This window comes from Silene latifolia, chromosome 1, assembly GCF_048544455.1.
Source record: "Silene latifolia isolate original U9 population chromosome 1, ASM4854445v1, whole genome shotgun sequence".
NCBI classification, from domain to species: Eukaryota; Viridiplantae; Streptophyta; class Magnoliopsida; order Caryophyllales; family Caryophyllaceae; genus Silene; species Silene latifolia.
This window is the reverse complement of record NC_133526.1, coordinates 81517772-81526287: the sequence shown is the minus strand read 5'-3', so window position 1 is coordinate 81526287 and position 8516 is coordinate 81517772. Positions and strand designations below refer to the sequence as shown.

General features: G+C 42.0%; 1 non-coding gene across 1 annotated transcript; it reads right to left on the bottom strand.

Annotated features, from left to right (window-relative positions):
• Positions 1–1703: 1703 nt before the first annotated feature.
• LOC141621205 (small nucleolar RNA R71) lies at positions 1704–1810 on the bottom strand. Its single transcript, XR_012532149.1, has one exon. It is a non-coding gene; the product is annotated as a small nucleolar RNA R71 (small nucleolar RNA).
• Between the last annotated feature and the right edge of the window lie 6706 nt (positions 1811–8516).

Sequence of the window (8516 nt, the reverse complement as noted above, 5' to 3'; positions counted from 1 at the left end):
CCTTTCGGTCCAGGTCAAGGTCCACTAAGAATAAGGGTCTAATTGCGTCGACTCAATTAGGCAATTACAGTTATTTGTAGCATTTAAACAACAAAGACGGTACCGATATTAGCCTAGTGATTCGATTACTCTCCCTTCAAATCATGGATCCCCTATAGTCTTAGCATAGGGAATTAGCTACTCATAATTATCAAATTAACAATAACAATAACCAAATAATTAAGATTAAACATGACGAATAAACTAATTGATTGAACGATTAGCAAGCAAAGAGAGAGAAGGAATTAAAAACAATAAATACGATGAAGAAATAATTAAATTGATAATACCGAATCAAAGTGGCAAGGTAGAGAGTAGAATTCCCCAAATGAACAGTGATAAAGTAACAGATCAAATGTACGTGGTAAAAGTGATAGCAGTAACGTAGTGTTCTCCTCAGTCTTATACTGTAAAAATGTTTAAAACCTAATCTATGGGCTGATTAACAAAACCCATAAAAGATTAGGCGGAAAAAGACTGAAAGCACACGAAAAACTCTCAATCGAGTAAAGAGATCACTCGATCGAGCTCCAAATCACTCGATCGAGCTAGGGCAACCTCTCGATCGAGCACTGCTCGCTGGTCCTCCTCGATCGACTCCTTCACCGGTCGATCGACCGATCTTGAGTATGTAAAGCATTCGATCGAGCACCAAAGTACTCGATCGAGCTATATAGGCGCATTCAGGACTTGAATTCCTTCCTTCGACTCAAACTCATATGTCCTCCAAGTGTAAGATTCCTTAACCGGCTCCTTATTTCCCATGAATGCATACAATTGGGACAATTAAGGCTCGATTTAGCTCCTCCTCGGTCGTTTCGCAAATTACAATAAACGGACCAAAGTAGAATATTCGGGGGTATTTGTAGCCAGATGCTACATAAAAAGCACAGAAATGCGTGTAAAAATGAGGTGAAAACCTTATATAAAAGACACGCATCAACGGGTATCAAATTTTGGCGCCGTTGCCGGGGAGGCAATAGTCCTAATTATAGCTGTTTTATTTTTAGTCTTTCTTAGTTTAAGGGACATCCGTTCCTTAAACTTGTCTTATATTCTTTTGTAGTTTCTTCTTATGCGCAGGTCACAGGGTGGAGAATTAGTACCGTTGAACCCCGAGCTTGAAAGATCCTTGCGCGAGTTGAGATGAACACAAAGAGTATTACCGACAGAGGAAGAGCCGAGTACTCTGTCAAGCTATCACGAGAATGATCTGCTCAAGAAGACCCACAGTCTTCACCCGTTTCCACTCTTGGCCGAGACAGTTACTTCTCCGGAAATTCCAGTCATGGCCGAGGAAGCAAGTATAGCTAGTTATTCGAGCCGACACCGATAACTTATATAAGGGGTTCGAGCACGGGAGATGCCAGAAATTCGAACCAAAGCCCGCCTACATCACTATGGTTGAGAGAAACCAGTTTGGGGAGTCGCAAATGAAGATGCAAAGAAGGCATATGGAGACCTTTATTGACTACTGTTGCTCCATTCCCCCACCAGCTGGCGTGACCCAGGATCAAATCAAAGAAACCATGTTCATCTTCTCCCTTCGTGATGCTGCAAGGGAGTGGTATAGAGATTTGGACCGGACCGCTCATGAGATCACTGATTGGAATACATTGGCACTGGCGTTCTACAAGAAGTACTTTTCTGCTTCAAGGACGATCGCCATTAGAGCTCAAATTACGGGTTTTAAACAAGGGCCAGATGAGAATTTCCACGAGGCATGGGTCCGATTCAAGAAGTTAGTGCGAACCATACCGCATCATGGGTTCGAAAAGTGGAGTTTGTGCAATCATTTCTACAATGGGTTGTACGACGATCGGAGGGCCATTTTGGATCTTTGCGCCAACGGGAGAATTCTTTGAAAACTTGGGAGCAACCAAGGGGTGGAAGATCATTGACGATCTAGCTACCCACAAGGCCGAGTATGGGAACTCGAGGGGAAACCAGAGAAGAGCTGTTGAATCCTCTTCTGTTGCTGCACTTGAGGCTCTCACCGCGAGATTTGACAAGTATGAGCTAGGAGGAGCCTCTAAGGGTGGAATGTACCAAGTCAACGCTGTGTCGGACGGTCCCTTCGTCTGTGAAAGGTGTGGAGTTGAGGGCCATGTCTCAAAAAACTGCCCTAGTCCCTTTGAATCTTGTGCTGCCTTTCAACACTACATGCAGACCAACACCTACTACGAGCCAAACCACCCGAATTTGAGTTGGAGGAGCCAAAATGTCCAAAATCCAACCCAACATCCACCGCAGCAACAACCATATGTGCCTCCTCATCAAAAGCAACAGCAATATCAAAAGCCTCCTTATATGCCGCAACAACAACAATCACAGAATTCTGAATTCTCCGAGCTCAAGAATATGTTGCTAAAGGAGTCCCAAGCAAGAGAGGCCGGGATGAAGCTACTAGAGAGCCAAATTTCTCAATTGGCTAGCAAAAATAACACTCGAGCTCCCGGACACTTACCCACTCAACCCGAACAAAAGGAGACCCTAAATGCCATCACTTTGAGGAGCGGGTCCACCCTTGATGGTCTTGCCATGGTTGAAGATGCTGTTGGAAAAGATGAGCCGGAAACAAGTCAAGAGAAAGCTTCAACGAACAAATCAAAGAAAAAGACGTCTGCCAGGCATTTCAGTCGATCGACTGAAGTACCTAGTCGATCGACTGACTCACGGGTTCCAGGAGCTTCTGGAACTGTACATTTCAGTCGATCGACTGAGGAGAGTGGTCGATCGACTGAGATCGCTGCTGATGCTGAAGAATTTCGTCCTTTGATGCCAAATAACCTACGAGACCACTTGTTTCGGGGTACCACAGTCCCGAAGATTTTGGGGGCAGACCCGAATGCTGATGGGTCAGTCCCGGCTCCGAAGTTCGATCCAATGACGGTCAATGGTTCTCATTTGAGACGGTCTGAGGAGGGGTCTAGCTTCAACAAAGAGAAGGTGACGGATTTTCAGCCTAAGTCCAAGGATACCGGCACACGCGACTTAGAAGAGAGGGCTAAGGTGCTCCTTACAGCCCCATATCCGGAGAGACTCGTGCCGACCAAAGAACAGGTATCTTTCAGTAAGTTTGAGAAAGTTATCCGTAGTCTAAATGTGCAAGTCCCCTTCCTTGAGTTAGTTAACCAAGTACCCGCTTACACTAAATTTATGAAACAACTGTTGTCCAAAAAGTGGTCACTAGAAACAGTGCACACTGTCGCACTCACTAAGGAGTCTTGCTCCTATCTGTCTCACACTGCGCCCCTTAAGTTAGAGGACCCGGGTAGCTTCTCTGTTCCCTGCAAGATAGGTACCTTCTCTATTGAGAAGGCATTATGTGACCTAGGGGCCAGTATAAGTGTCGTGCCTTTGAGTTTGGCTAGGAAACTCAAGTTGACCCGATTTGCTATCACTGACATGACAGTTCAGATGGCTGACCGATCTGCGGTCGAGCCTATAGGAGTCCTAGAGGACATACCCGTCCAAATAGGGAAGTTTTTCTTCCCTGTTGACTTTGTTGTCCTAGACATGCCTGAGGATGCCCATATACCGATCATCTTAGGTAGGCCATTTCTGCACACTGCTGGTGCAGTTATTGACGTAGGCTTTGGAACCTTGACCTTCAAAGTTGGGAAACATTCTATCATTTTTGCCCAACCTGCTAAGAAGAAGGACCCCATGTGGCCTGTTACTTGTAATACGGTCTCTGAAAAGAAATCGTACTTTGTGCTTCCTGAATCGCCTGTCCCTATTACTACTTCTGTGTTAACCCCTCCGCCCCAGACTGGGAGCAAGATGGAGGAAGAATCTACTGTTTTAAATACTGCAGGAGCTGGTTTGGAGAAGGAAGTACTACAAGTTGTGCCAGCTATAAAGCAGCCTATCATTCAAAGAGGAGGCCTCGGACGCTTATGCTATGGGACTGATGAGGAAGTGGAGGATGAGCCAGCCAAGGTGAGATGGGCTGATTTGGACTCCGATGATTCCGAGGGAGTCCTCGATTGGGGAGATGACGAAGTTGATCCATCGAGCTCTCCGACTGTTGAAGCTGAGAAGGGTCCAAACAACAAGATAAGCACCATTGAGGCTACCTCTAGTAGCCAAAAGCCAACGAAGTGGGCTATACCTTGGCCTTTCTTGATCAACTACTAGTTGATCAAAAGCTTTACGAACATTTTATTTGCTTTCGAACTATTTTATTTTGTGTGCGCGAAAACTTCGCTTTTATTTTGTTGCTTAGGATTTTTGAGTGCTTTAGACTTTATGCTGGGTTTTGCGCAATTTTTGGGCGCGTATTATTGTGTACTTGCAGGTATTTTGCGCTTGTTAGCTCAAATCATTGAGAAAATACGAAGAAACAAGGAGTACAGCAGAACTTTCAGTCGATCGACTGAATTGCGCTTTCCAGGAGCTTCTGTTCCTGTTCATCCGGTCGATCGACTGCCCCTATGGGTCGATCGACCACTTTTTCTGCTGTACCTGTTCACGACCTCTCCCCTGCTGTGTTTGGTCGATATGCGGACTTAAGGGAGTTTTCTACTCCGCTTTAATTTCCGTCATATTATTTATTTCTTCCAATTTTCTCATTTGTGCACAATTTTACCGCCTCAAAATTGTTTTCTCGGTCTTATACGTGGTATTTTCTGTCTTTCAGGCACTTATTGGTAGCACTGCTGGCTGCCGAAACCTCCTAGCTCACGCTGGTTTGGGGAGGTTTCCTTTGCTGCGCTTAAAGTCTTGTGAGTTCCTTATTTCCACTCCATGTCATGTTTTATTTTCTCGCAAATTCCCATTTCTCTTTTCTTTATTATATGATTTTGCACAATGGGGACATTGTGTGATTTGGTTTGGGGAAGGGTTTTGCGTCGCATATCATTTGCTTGCATTCACGTTTAATTTTGTTTTGCATTGTTTATTTCATTTCTCTTATATATACAAAAATTCATACAAATTGAAAAATTTCAAAAATTTCCAAAAAAATGCACGTTTCTTTTAGCATATAGGTCGAGTCGGAACGGTAGTATTTCTATGATGATTTTGCATTTGCACCTGTTTTTGCCTGAGCCTTGCTAGATTAGCATGTTATTAGTAGAACCGTAAATGCATGTCTACGAGTTTTCGTTAATTATTTGCTGGACTTGAGACTCGACTTAGAAAAATTGCAAGCTACATCATATATCCTGAGATTTAGAGCCCATAACTGGTGACATTCATGACCAGTTTATTTAGGAATGTGAGTAGTACTCCTTATGAGACATGTTTCCTTAATTTGCATGAATATGAAATTGATCTACTTAATACCTGTTTGCATTCGGTCTGTGGTTTGTTGACACATGTGGTAGAGGTCTCCCTTTTCTTATTTTGCCCATAAGCCCCACACTGCCAAAAATATCCTTTTTGTCCTATTTACTATATCTTACATATAGCCTGCCTTTGTCAAGCTAGTAGTCTAGTTCTTGGGATTGTCACCCGTTTTTGGTGGTATTTGCTCTGTTGAGTTGTTGTGGGAAAATGAAAAGAAGGAAAGAAAAAAAAAAAAAAAAAAAAAAAGAAATGAAAAATGATTCGAAAAACAAAAGAGATTCTGTACTGTTCAAAGCAGTCGATCGACTGCCCAGTATGGTCGATCGACTGAGGTTCAAGAAAAAGAGAAAAAAAATCAATTCGCACAATTTAATCCTTACCTTTTGGCGATTTTTGCTCCCATGTTTCATTTATATCCTATGGGGAGTGTATTGATTTGATAATTTAGAGATTGTGAGATTTTGTGCTTGCTATAGCACCGTTTTGACCGATTATGAGCAAGAAGTTGGATGTTGTCACTTGGTTCCGTTTTGGTACTAGCTTGATCACCTGTACCTCCACTTCACCATAAAATGTTTTGCCTCTTCTTACCTATACCTCACATATCCCATATTACCTCGGCATGTGTCATTGGTCTTTTGTTTGGTTTGAATGCGTATGTACGGTTGTAGAGATCATTTTCATATTTTATTGCTGGCATGTTTTCATAGGTCGTAGTTAGGTGAGAGTCATTACAAAATTACTTCTTTCTATCTTACATATATTCACCTGTTCTTATGAGTGATTTGAGCGACCCGTGAGAGTCCAATTTGATACGTCTATTCAGTCAATAATTCAGCATACTTTTAACGACTACATAACTCGTTTGCATGGTTCACATTACTAATTGATTGTTGGTTGTGCATTAAATTGGTTTAGGCTTAACAGTTTGCATTTCGCTCTGAGTTTGAACTCGTTCCTTTAGATCCAGTCTAGTTCTTGCTTGGGGACAAGCAAGGTTTGGTTTGGAGATTTGATGCGTGTCATTTATATGGTGTTTTACATCCCTTTTTACACGCATTTCAGAGCTCATTCTTGTAGTTTATGCTATATTTCCCCCTATTTCCGTCTACTTCCGTATTTTGTACCTTATTGCAGAAATGTGAAGAATTCAACGGGAAATCAAGCCAAATCCGTCCCCGAGTAACCTGCATTGCAAATGACATAAAGGAATCACGTAAGGAACAAGCTTGGTGCGCAATTCAAAGCCCAAAAGACAAACCCACGAGTTTAAGAAGTCAAGTAGCAGCTTATCCAGTCGATCGACCATACCATTCAGTCGATCGACCAAGGCTCGGGTTCCAGAAGCTACTGTTGCTGAGAAGCAGTCGATCGACCAGCATTATCAGTCGATCGACCAGATTTCTATTCCAGACGAGATTTAGAAAGTCGTGAATCTCAAAGCCCGTGAAGTTTAGGTTTTAGAAATAAGTTGTGGCGTTGATTGCTATATAACGTGACACCAACATTTAGTTTGAGTTTTATTTCGAGTATCGAGGGTTTGGGATATCGACTTTAGCATTGGAATTCTGCCTTTGTTCTTAATATTTCCTCTGAAATTCTCGGTATTCATTCTGCCCTAATTCTAATTTATTGTTTTGCTTTCATCATTAGTATTAGAATTGCTAGATTAGTGCCCAAAGCCAATTATCGTTATTGTTGTTTGTTATCTATTTTAAATCATGAATTCAGTACCCTATTGTCTTAGTTTTATTGTTGTTTTTACCTTCATCATGAGTAGCTAATTCTTTAGTGCTAGGATGTAGGCGATTTATGGCATAGGCGGCATTAAATTAGGGAGGATTGTCTCGCGTGCTGGTCGATCGACTGACCCTGTCAGTCGATCGACTGACCTCGTAGGGTTTTGCTCGTTTTAATTGATTTTAATCTTGTTTTTGACGAGTTGAATGCATGCGACCTGTTAAATACCTTTTTCGTGACTGACCCATTAGATCGAAAGGTAGGGGAAGTTATTAGACCGTCAATTAAATCGACTAGACTGTACTAAGATCGAAAGATAGGTATAGTTTAGACCGTTAGTCACTTTTCAGGACGAAAGTTAGTATTAGTGACATTAGGGACCTATAGCAAGATCGAGAGATGCTATTTGTTAAGAGTGGACCGAGAGGACCTCTTTAATTCCCGCCTTACCTGTATTTGATTCAGACCGACTTAGTTTGCTGCCGCCGAAGCTATAATGACCCGACCATCCTAGTACCTTTCTTTTATCTGTTTAAATCATTTATTTAATTTACTGTTTTTATTCACTATTAGCTGTAGACCAATTCAAACCAACCCTCACATTTGCTACCTTAGACTAAATATAGAGCAACTAGAATTTACAACTGCCTCCTTGTGGTTCGACCCTGTTACCACTAGCCTAGGTTAGTCCTAATAGGAGATTATAAATTTTATCTTTGGTACTCACATCGACGGGTATCAGTAGGTCTCATAGGCCTCCCTAGCCGCGGTTTATAACCTAGCATTAGGAGTAGTGGGGGGGCCGCGGTAAGGTATTTAAGCTTGTCATCACCTTCCGCGGCTAAGCGAAGTTGCGCATCCCAATCGTTGAAATTTGAACCATTCTTTTCGAGTTTGCAAAGGTCCATAAAGGATCAAAGCCATGAAACGGTAGTGAGAGGTGGTGCGAACGAGCTAGAAGTTGCCATTGTGATAAATCAAATTGACTAAAAAATATGAGATGAAGGAAAAATTAACATTTATCGTAAATAAGACTTGTAAACATTTTAGTCAAGTTTAGCATTTATATAAAGACCTCCACCCCATTATATAAACGATTCCAAGACCCAAATTCATATTAACTCGGTTAGGAGCCTACGGGCCCTCTACATCCTTACTAATATAATTTGGTGGGTTAACTCATTTAGCCGATTCTACACATAGAACTCTCGGTCGATGAAATTACACCAATTTCATCTTTAGCCCGGACCTATTGAGACAACGGTCCCTCTAATACTTCCGTTGAGATCAAAAAAATTCAAAATGTAATAACATTTTATTACCCCACTTACCCAACGTAAAAGGAAAGCACCCCTGTATAGTAAAATACCATATTGTACCCCTAATAAAATTGGGATTCATGGGTTCCTACTAATCGGTAAGGCTAAGTCTCAATCTTTTAA